The sequence below is a fragment of the Aulostomus chinensis genome, chromosome 1, assembly GCF_037954235.1.
Source record: "Aulostomus chinensis isolate RoL2024-O1b breed Wild chromosome 1, RoL_Achi_v1.0, whole genome shotgun sequence".
In the NCBI taxonomy this organism is placed as follows: domain Eukaryota; kingdom Metazoa; phylum Chordata; class Actinopteri; order Syngnathiformes; family Aulostomidae; genus Aulostomus; species Aulostomus chinensis.
In genome coordinates, this window is record NC_141320.1 from 11,311,808 (window position 1) to 11,322,858 (window position 11,051).

General features: G+C 45.1%; 2 non-coding genes across 2 annotated transcripts; one reads left to right on the forward strand and one right to left on the reverse strand.

Annotated features, from left to right (window-relative positions):
* Nucleotides 1-8,775: 8,775 nt before the first annotated feature.
* Nucleotides 8,776-8,848, forward strand: trnar-acg (transfer RNA arginine (anticodon ACG)). Its single transcript has one exon. It is a non-coding gene; the product is annotated as a tRNA-Arg (tRNA).
* Nucleotides 8,849-10,596: 1,748 nt separating this feature from the next.
* On the reverse strand, nt 10,597-10,678 carry trnal-uaa (transfer RNA leucine (anticodon UAA)). Its single transcript has one exon. It is a non-coding gene; the product is annotated as a tRNA-Leu (tRNA).
* Between the last annotated feature and the right edge of the window lie 373 nt (nt 10,679-11,051).

Sequence of the window (11,051 nt, forward strand, 5' to 3'; positions counted from 1 at the left end):
TTATTAGAGCCATAAGAGCACCTCAGTTTGTAGGAGCACCCTAAAATGCACATTTCTTCTACTGGTCTTAGCACACAGCTGTTTTGTGCTGATGTAAGGAACGTTTGTTGTTATTGTTTAGAGAACAAGTCTTCATGCAAAATGGTGTATTTTATGCAAAGAGAGAAAAATGGGGATTAATTTGCATGGAGTGATTTATTTTATTCTGAGTTAAAACACTAAACACTAAAAATGTTGATTTCACCAAAAACTGGTGAGGTTATTGATTTAAAGCATGTTTAACATGTGAAATAGTTGATATTTTTATTGACACGTTGGTTAAACAGGAGCAGTTTCATATTTAATGGTATTCTTATTGTGTCAAAATATGCTGAGCGTATTTTTTTTTTGTGTGAGAGTAAAATAATTTTACTGTGAATTCATTCAAGAATTGAATTCAAGAAATTGAACCACTAGAGAGAATCTTCATACAAGTACTTGCATTCAGCAGGACTGAGTGCTTTGCTAATCAGGTCTAAAGTTGTTCAACAACAGAGAAACAGAAGAGAGATCAGTCCTGAATGAATCACAACAGAGACTGGAAGCCTGTGTCTTTAGATCAGTGGGGACGGTCCACAAGATTCCAGTAGATTCCAGAGATGGTGAGCCACCCAGCTTGATTCCAGACACCAGTGTCTACATGCTCTGGAATAGCAGGTGAACCATCTGCTCTGTGGTAGGATCACGCCAGGCATCTGGATTAGCACCAGCTCCAGTTTACGGTAGAAAGAATGCACTCATAGCTACTTTAAATCTCAGGGATTATTAGCTTTGGAACTCACAGATCAAACCCCACTTGATCTGAAGGAACTCTGACTTGGAGCCCACGAACTTTCAAGGTTAACAAAAGTGAGAAAACTCACATGAGGACACTTTATTTTCTTAAAGGGCCCAGTTCATTATTGTTCAAATGAATGTATTTTTGTGTTTTATGTGGTACAATCTTAGAATTACAAACCAAAACGAAAGTTGCAATCAACTGTAACATCTGGTGTTAAGGTGGAGATGGCACTTGAGCCCCTGCTCCATATGAACCTAGAGAGACATGGATATTCCAGGATTGGGTTACAAAAGCAAACAGAAACCTGCATCAGGAGGGTTTATCAGGGTCTGGGGTCAGCAGGAATACAAACAAGAGACAATCAGGAACAACCTTCATCAGGAGGGTTACCAGGGTCTGGGGTCAGCAGGAATACAAACAAGAGACAATCAGGAACAACCTTCATCAGGAGGGTTACCAGGGTCAGCAGGAAGACAAACAAGAGACAATCAGGAACAACCTTCATCAGGAGGGTTACCAGGGTCAGGGGTCAGCAGGAATACAAACATGAGACAATCAGGAACAACCTTCATCAGGAGGGTTACCGGGGTCAGGGGTCAGCAGGAATACAAACGAGACAATCAGGAACAACCTTCATCAGGAGGGTTACCAGGGTCTGGGGTCAGCAGGAATACAAACAAGAGACAATCAGGAACAACCTTCATCAGGAGGGTTACCAGGGTCTGGGGTCAGCAGGAATACAAACAAGAGACAATCAGGAACAACCTTCATCAGGAGGGTTACCAGGGTCAGAGGTCAGCAGGAATACAAACAAGAGACAATCAGGAACAACCTTCATCAGGAGGGTTACCAGGGTCTGGGGTCAGCAGGAATACAAACAAGAGACAATCAGGAACAACCTTCATCAGGAGGGTTACCAGGGTCAGAGGTCAGCAGGAATACAAACAAGAGACAATCAGGAACAACCTTCATCAGGAGGGTTACCAGGGTCTGGGGTCAGCAGGAATACAAACAAGAGACAATCAGGAACAACCTTCATCAGGAGGGTTACCAGGGTCAGGGGTCAGCAGGAATACAAACATGAGACAATCAGGAACAACCTTCATCAGGAGGGTTACCAGGGTCAGGGGTCAGCAGGAATACAAACAAGAGACAATCAGGAACAACCTTCATCAGGAGGGTTACCAGGGTCAGGGGTCAGCAGGAATACAAACATGAGACAACCAGGAACAACCTTCATCAGGAGGGTTACCAGGGTCAGATTTATTATTGAGGGGAACAAACCACTCTGATGTCTGGGTTCATCAAGGATATCATTAAAGAAGTCCTAACTATCTGGCCAGTTAAATTGATCCTAACTGTTCTTCAGATGTTGTGCTGGTAATGTCATGTAGTTTCTTTTCCAATGTAACTTTGTCGTTCTGATGTGTGTATTTTTATTGCTCCAACAAAGCTGTTCCTCTTCTGGGTAAATCAATCATTCAGGCAATCAATAACTGAGTGTCTCTGATGCTGTACTGTAGTATTGCAGTACAACAACACTCTGATCCTTCCTTTTCAAATGTTTTTATTGTGTTTCTCTTATCAGGTGTTCAAAATGATGACAATAAAAATCAATAATTGATATTCAGCTTTGTTTCAACAATAATAACTGATCAGAAATGAGGCCTGATGGCTGCAATAGCAGCTTTGTGCTGTTCAGTGACTCCTGCTATAAAAAGGAGTCAAGGCCGTCTTAAAGATGTGAAAATGTTCCAAAGATCCTTCTTCATGTTGGTCCTGAACAAGACTGGTGTCAGGCCTTTTTTCAAAGGAGCTCCAAAAGGCTCACTTAACCCTTTGAGGCCTGGCTGAGACACGAGGCCTGTTGACCTTTGACCCTGTTGCTCTTTTGCTCTCATTTGGCCTCTCCAGTGGATACAGACCTGAAACTTTATGAAATCCTAATCTGGTGGAATAATTCTAGAACCCCCTCCCAAACAGGAAGTAGCTTCAGGAAGGAGGTGGGGCTTCAAAGTTTTAAATATTGGTTTCTGGCAGAGGTGTGAACTCCTCCCAGAAATCTCATCTCATTTGGAGCAACTTTGACCAGTTATGATGCTTAAGTTAAAGACTTTACTGGACTTTGCCACGCCCTTTACGGACAGCAGAAAGGACTTAGGGGGGTCAAACCAGCACAGATGTGATCCTTCAAGAACAGAACAACACACTCAAATTTCAACTTCCTAGGTTCAAAGAGAAAAAACTATCCCCTTGTGAAACTGGGCAAAATCAGGGTCTGGGACTTCTGCACTCCGAGAGCCTTTTGGAGCAGAATTGAGGATCAAATCTGGGTTCTGGTGTTTCTACTTGGGCTACATCCACCAATCTTTACACACTTAGTGTGATGCCCCAGAGTAGCATGTGCTGGGAATTTCAGCCATCTAGGTGCTAAGGGGCCCAAGCACGGTCCCGGGGCATCCACTAACCCTAAGGGACTCAAAGTCTGGCCCTGCTTCCCTGGTTTCATTTGAGCTGAAGCCACCAAAAGTCACACCAATGGTTGATGTCAGTGAGAGGACTGATTCTGACATTTTCAGCCATCCAGAAGTTACAGAGCTGAAACACAAGACCCCAAAGCCCCTTCCATGTTTGTTGCCAGAGATATCGTAGTCATGACAGTGCACCTCCTTTATGAAGAAAAACAAAACAACTACTGCTTTGGGGCTTGTGTTTAGGGTTATTATATTATTATTATTATATTATATTATGTGTGTAAAGTTTGGTGGATGTAGCCGGATGGGCCGGTGTGAGCAGGCATTTCAAAATATATATTTCTGGTAAAAACGCAGAAACAGCGGTTAGTTTGTTTTTGTGTTAAAATGAGAAACAGACCCATCCAGTTGTAGTGCCACCACTCAGCGGCCACCTTGCAGTCAGAAGCCATGAAGAATGTTGCCCAGTAAGAGGAAGGAGAAAGGAGGAGCCGAAAAAGAGAGACTCCGCAAAAGAAAAGCAACCGAATTTCCAAAACTCGACGCGTTCTTTCCAGGGCTGGACTGGGAAGAAGAGACGTCAGGTGTTGGAACGTGTAGTGGAAGAAGAAGGTCTCTGAGTAGTGAAAGAGTATCACTCTTTTAACATGGTTACTGTCTTCCATGTAGAATACTGCACTTTATTTTAATTTTTGAAACTTCAAAATGTGCGCATACATCCTCTGGTATGGCGTGTGCTTACACATATCGTGTAAATAACCATGGAGGGCTGCCAGGGATGAAAAATGCCAGGGCCATTTTTTGGTCCCAGTCCAGCCCTGCTTCTTAACCTGCTCACGGTGTCCTGTCAGCTGTCTTCCCTCAAGGAGGTGGCCAATCTTGCTCTGGAGCAGTTTCAAAAATAGGCCTCAGCACACTGCCTATGTGCCATGCCTCTCTCATGCTCCTCTACTCTTTGGTGCACATGCCTCCAGTCTGTCAGGCCTCTAATGAAGACACTTGGATCACTGGGCTTGCTAAAAGCAGGGCAAACAAAACAAAACAAAGCATGACGTTGACCACAATAAGTCAGCCATTTCCACGTCGTGCCGTCCGTTCTAACGAAGAGCCTCTGGACGACAGGGTTCATGGAATCTTGTTGAGGATGAAACTTTAAAAAATCAGTCCTCTGTGTGGAAGAAGGGCGACTAAAATAGTCTCCAACTGTCTGATCTGACTCCTCCACTTCCATTGCAACAGCATGGCTTGACTAAACACAGAGAAAGAGAGAGAGCTGAGAGATTTCATTGGACGAGCCCAATGTCCTTCAAGAAAATCAACCAATGGGCCGCGTTTCGCGTCTCCGATACCGTTATGGTCGATTAAAAACTATACACTTTTGAAAAAAAAATTATGACAGTTATGGGCCGGCCCAAAGATGTGCATCGGCCAGGTGGCCAGTCCAGCCCTGGGTTCACCCTTGATGGGTCACCAGTCCATCCCAGGACCAACACACACAGACAGACAACCATTCACTCTAACAGTCATTTAGAGTGTTCAGGTAACCACTACCCTCTTGATGTCTTTGGACTGTGGGAGGAAGCTGGAGAACCAGAGAGAACCACCACAGAGACAGGGAGAACCTGCAGGAGGGGTGGAGGTCGATGAGTCCTGGAGACGTTCAATAATGTCCATAACTTTGGCACCAGGAAGTCAGCAGGTGATGGCTCCTGGGAGTTCAAAAGACCTGATGATTGAACCACCAATCACAAGGATTTCAGCCTCCATTGTAAACAGAGAGTTTAGATGAGAGAGAACCTGCTGTCAGCCTCACCAGTCAGGGCAGTGGCAGAGGCAGCAGAGTTGAATGAAGCAGGACCACCTGGCAGGTCTCAGCTGGAGGTGATGACATCACTGGCCTCAGTCCTCACCAGTGCTCTGCCTCGCAACAGGGACGATGGAGAGAAACCAGTAGAAGCACTCTGAGAGTTGGAGACAGCAGGAGGAGAGACACCACGACAGAGTCACCCATGGGAAACTGTTGGATCCACTCAGGACAGGCTGGACAGACACAGATCAAAGACAGAATTGATGATGTCATCAGGAGGCTTTGATAGTGTCTTTATTTGTACCTAGAATTCTGTCTTTGATCTCAGGAGGACATGAAAGAAACCCAATTGAGGAAAGTAGAGGAGAACATTCAGCTTCATTAGAAACACTTGAACTGTTGAACAGTAGAATTTGTTTGAAACAGTTTACAACACTGAGATTTTTGTATTTTCAGTTTAATTCTAACTTTAAACTGGGCATGAACATTTTTAGTCGTTCATATTCTAACATACAGAGGAAGTCATGACATTCCCTTTTTTTTAACCTGTACTGTTCAGGAAATGGAAATGGAAATTTAGCTGCTATGTTGAATCAGAAAAACCTTTTGAAGTCTACTTTTGCTTCAGTCAGAAAGTGGACTGTTGTTAACTCTCACAATGGTTGGTGATTGTGGAGGAAGACAAAATCCTTATGAACCTCTTTTTAACAGACACACATTTCTAAAGACACTGGTTCATTTTATTTTTCTTCTTCTAGCAGAGGATGGTTTTGATCCATCGACCTCTGGGTTCTGGGCCCAGCACGCTTCCTCTGCACCACTCTGCTCTACCATTGACGGTGCCAGGAGGCCTAAAAACACACAAAACACCAATTCAATCCAGGACCTTGGAGCCTAAACTGAAACTCCATCACACCGTGGCTCTGCTGGGGCTCCCACAGGTGAGTGAGGCTGAGCTCCAGTCTGCTCTGAGGAGTCAGCAGACATCTGCACCACTCAGAGGTTTGGTTGGTGTCTTTGACAAAATCCCAACAAACTAAAATCCTGTTGAATCAGGAAGTTCTAGTTGAACTCTCATCCACGTCACATGACCAAGAAAACCTCCTCTTTCATTCAGACCAGAACTGACAAACATAGAAACATTGTTTCAGCTTCTGATCAAACAATAACATGTTCTTGATTGTTTGCCATGTTCTATGAATCAGTTTGGTTCATCTCTGGATGTTCTAGGAGGGGGGTCTGTTTCTGATGAAGCCTGTTTGGTCTGGGGGGGTTCAGATGGTGGGGCTGTTTCAGTTCTAGTGCTGAAGGCTTTCACCATGACAGTCAGACTCTCCTCTGTCCTTCATGGTCCCTCAAATGTGCAGTGTGGACCTCACACACTGAATTTAGCCTGAAAACTCTTCATGAACAGCAGGAGACTCAGAGTCTCTGTGGCGCAATCGGTCAGTGCGCTCGGCTGTTAACCGAGAGGCTGGTGGTTCGAGCCCACCCAGGGATGATGAACAGGCTCTACTGGTGCTTAGGAGTCGCTGTGCTAATGATCTGAATGTGGACGGACAGATTGACCCTCCACAGTAGACGCCTGTGACAGGTCTCTTGATGAGAAGTGTTAAATTTAGTCGTCGTGTGTCATGCAGTGTTGAGGAGTCCTGCTGGCTGTGGGTAAAGTGGGGGCTCAGAGTTTGTGGAGTCGGCTCTGGAATGAAGGGGGTCACTGTTTGGTTCTCAGATGCTCCAGCTCAGGTTAGCGAGGTGGTGGAGAAACCAGTGAGAGCTCTGCCAGCTGGAGCCTCTTGGGTCCCAGGAGGCTTCACTCCTGGAGGTGGAAATGATGAGGAGTTTTAAAATCTGCTCCTCTTTCACGCTGACTTGTTTTCTTGGGTTCCTTCTTTTATTCATGTGTGATTTTAGTCTCAGCTCTCTAAACCTGAATGGAGCCAGAACCCATTTTAAAAGAGCTGCTCTTTTAAACTCCTGGAGATCAAGAGGATCCTGCCATGTTTGTCCAGGAGACCCACAGCACAACAGTCAGTGAATGGGGATGCAGGCAGGCTTTTAATGGGGGTCATTTGAAGTCCCAAGTCCAGTTGGAGCAGAGGCTGGAGTTTGATTCTCCAGGAGGTTTTTGTTGTTGTTTTTTTCACCAGTTTCTTTTGGTTTGGAGGAAATCATTCCAGGTGTTTGAAAGAAGGTGAGAGCAACTTTGGAAAATGTTCAACTGGTGTTTTTAAATGTCTTTGCACCAACAAATGGTGGACAGGACGGCTTTTGAGACATTTTAATGCCACCGTTCAACAGTGAATCTGCTGGTTTCCTGTTTTTAGGAGCTGATGGGAGCTGCACAGAGAAGCTCTTTGAGACAGGAACCATTCAGAGCTCCACCCTGCTTCTTCCAGCAGGATCCACAGATCCACCAACACACCAGCTGTTTGATGAGTGGAGGCTTTTGACCAGGATTCCTAGACAGCACAGCTGGACTCACTCAACAGCTAACTTGTTAGCACCGACTAGACAGGAGTGCTTCTATGGTTTTACTCAGTGGTTCAATATTTTTAAGAGATGTCCCATTCAGCCTGTGGGTTTGAGTGATCACTCTTCAGTCTCCTGTTCTGTTTTATTAAAATATTCATTTAAAAGCTCCTGAGAGAGAGAGAGAGAGAGAGACAGAGAGAGGGGGGGGAGAGAGAGATAGAGGGAGGGGGGAGACAGAGAGAGAGAGGGAGAGGGGGGGTAGACAGAGAGAGGGGGAGAGAGGGGGGAGACAGAGAGAGAGAGGGAGAGAGGGGGGAGACAGGGAGAGAGAGGGGGGAGGGAGAGAGAGGATCAAACTGATCTCAAACTTGACTTCAAAATTCTCTGATTATAATCATTTTTACTCCTTGATAGATTCATCACTACAGTGTCATAGAGGGTCCATTACTATTGCAGTATATTAAAGAATATAAGAACGAGGTTACCATTCATGTAAATATAATATTTCATGTATTGCAGTATATTTTCAAAGATATAACACTTTAATTTTTTTAATAAGAGAGACTTTAATGTGAGACTTTAATGTCTGTCTTTGATCTCTAACTCTGACTCTGATGTCATTGGTGGTGACTGAACTCTACCCCCTGACAGACTGAAGGCTCCTATTGGTGATGTCATCATAAATACATGAAGGTCTTTTTTCAATGGTATAACATTAAAGCTCATCTTAGTAAAACAATCAAGTTACCTGAACTAAATTCTTGAAAAAATGACTGTCACTGACTTAAATAAATCAAATCTACTTCAGAGTTCCTTCTGTTGTCATAAGTCAGCCATTTTAAGTGTACTTGTAGTTCCAGAACATTCCAAGAGGAGACGATATGAATCATTTTGTTCGATGAACTCAGTTCCTCTGCTTTGATGTTGGTGGACCGAGGGGAGTTTGCCTGAACCTGCTTGAACCTGCTTGGACCTGCTGGCTCCTGCTCAGTCCCTCACTCAGCCTCACTCAGCCTCAGCAGCACCGCTCCACTGAGGACTGATTCAGGTTCCTAGCAACCAAATAGGAGGAGAGCTGAACCTTCTTGCTGGGAGGCCACAGTGCTGACCACTGCACCATTGTGTCCCCTGAAAATGCCACCACCTTGTTGGGCTTTTCTGTAACAGCAAGCACACATGAACACAGCAGCTTCTTCACAGGGCTGGTGGCGCAATGGATAACGCGTCTGACTACGGATCAGAAGATTCTAGGTTCAACTCCTGGCCAGCTCGCTTTGAACTTTATACTGAGAAGATGAAGTGAGAACCAGTGATCAAAGTCACTGAAGTCCTCCCAGGTTTCCTCCTTGTCTGCTGGAAACATGAACACATGAATGATCCTGCTACCTCTCATGTTCAGCTGCACTTGACAGTGACAGCAGGAGAACAAAAATCCCAGTGTGTCATCAACATTTCCTGTCAAATCAATGATAGAAGCTGTTGAGTTTCTGTATCAGAACAAGGAGAAAAGAGCCCCAATGAAAGAGTGATGGTTCTTGATTCTGATTTTGTTCTTCACTCCTACACCAGAGAGTGAAAGTGAGGGCTGGCTGGGAGCAACTGCCTGCTTCAGAGTGGGAGGAGCCTCGGGACTTTCCAGTGAGAGCTGCAAACTTCCACCAGCGCCCAGTGCCAGCAGGTCTACATGATGGAGCTGAGAAGAACACAACAACACCAGAGCACTGGAGAGGAGCACAACACTTCTTTGCTTCCTTTTGTCATTCTCATGTCTGTCTGTCCATCTGGAGTTGGGGGGAGGAGCTTCACATGTTTTTTCTTTTTTTAAAAAGGGAATGACATGACTTCCTCTGTATGTTAGAATATGAACCACTAAAAATGTTCATCTCCAGTTTAAAGTTAGAATTAAATTTAAAGTAGAAAAACCTCCCCTCTCCAATCCTGTCACTCAGTGTTGTAAACTGTTTCTAACAAATTCTACTGTTCAACAGTTCAAGTGTTTCTAATGAAGCTGAATGTTCTCCTCTACTTTCCTCAGTTGTGTTTCTTTCATGTCCTCCTGAGATCAAAGACAGTATTCTAGCTACTGTCAAAGCCCTGATGACATCATCAGGAATTCTGACCTGTCCAGGGTGAACCCTGCCTCTTGCCCAATGTCACCTGGGATCGCCCCCCCCCCCCCGTGACCCTTAAAGGATAGAACAGAAAGTGGATGGAGGGATGGACTCAACACTGAAATCAGCTGATCTGATCCACATTCTAATGTTTCCTGTCCCTCTTTAGGAGTCAATGAGAATAGTAGTGTATATAATAATGTATATCCAACCTTGTAGTATCTTTCCAAAGCTTTTAGTATTTCTTCTTGTTTCTACTTGTAGTTTTAGTGTCTGGATCTTTTCTTTTGATGTCCTGCTGTCTGCTCTTTGCTTTTGGAGCTTCCTTCCCAACAACTACCAGGCCTCCTGGGTACTGTAGGAAACATGGTCAAGTTCTTCTGACTTCTCCAGGAACGTCCTGCTCACATTGGTCTGTCTTCATTTTGACTCCTCCCACTGCCACAATGACCAGCCTTTATACTCTTGGTGACTGGGGCCCTGGTTGCTGCAGGCCTCAACACCAGCCTGTGGTTGTGAGCAGGGCAGAACAGAACTGACAGTATCTCCCATGCAGGACCTGGGTCAGCGCCTGGTGCCAGCTGGGGCACCGCTTGAACCTGGACCCCTGGAAGATCTTCTCCAGGAACTGGACTTTTTCAATCGAAACAGCGTGAAACTTCAAGTAAAGAATTAAAATTATTTAATTCACAATGAGGCCTCTGTCATAAAACAAAGGAACAACTGACCACCTCACCATGACTTCACTCTGATCACGAAGGAGGTAACCTGGTAGTCAGAGCAGTGGTGCTCAGGTCTGTGGACTCAGAGGAGGGTTCTTCTTTTGGTCACAGGTTTGAAGACCTCAGTGAAAGAGAGAGGAGAGGCAGTAAGAGACCTGCCACACCTCTCCAGTGACCTGGGACATGATGGCAGTGGTGGGATTTGAACCCACACCTCCTCAGAGACTGGAGCTTAAATCCAGCGCCTTAGACCGCTCGGCCACACTACCTCACTGTGCTGCTCTCTGAGTTGGTCTGCTAAAGGCATGTTGAAGAGGAAGTAACATCATGATATCAAACTTATTCTGAAGGGGGACCCCTTCCCTCCCACGTTCACAGGAAGTGACGACAGCGCCGCTAGAAGCAGGAAAGAAATGGTAAAAGGACTCAGTTTGTACAGAGCCTTTCTACCTCAGCAGCACTCAAGGAGCTGAACAATGTCCTCTCATTCACACACTCACACACTGATGCTGAAGGCTGCCATGCAAGGAGCCAACCTACTCATCAGAAGTATTTAGGGGTTCAGTATCTTACTCAAGGACACTTTGACATGGTCACTGGAGAAAGTGAGGATCAAACCAGCCACCCTTTGGTTGCCAGACG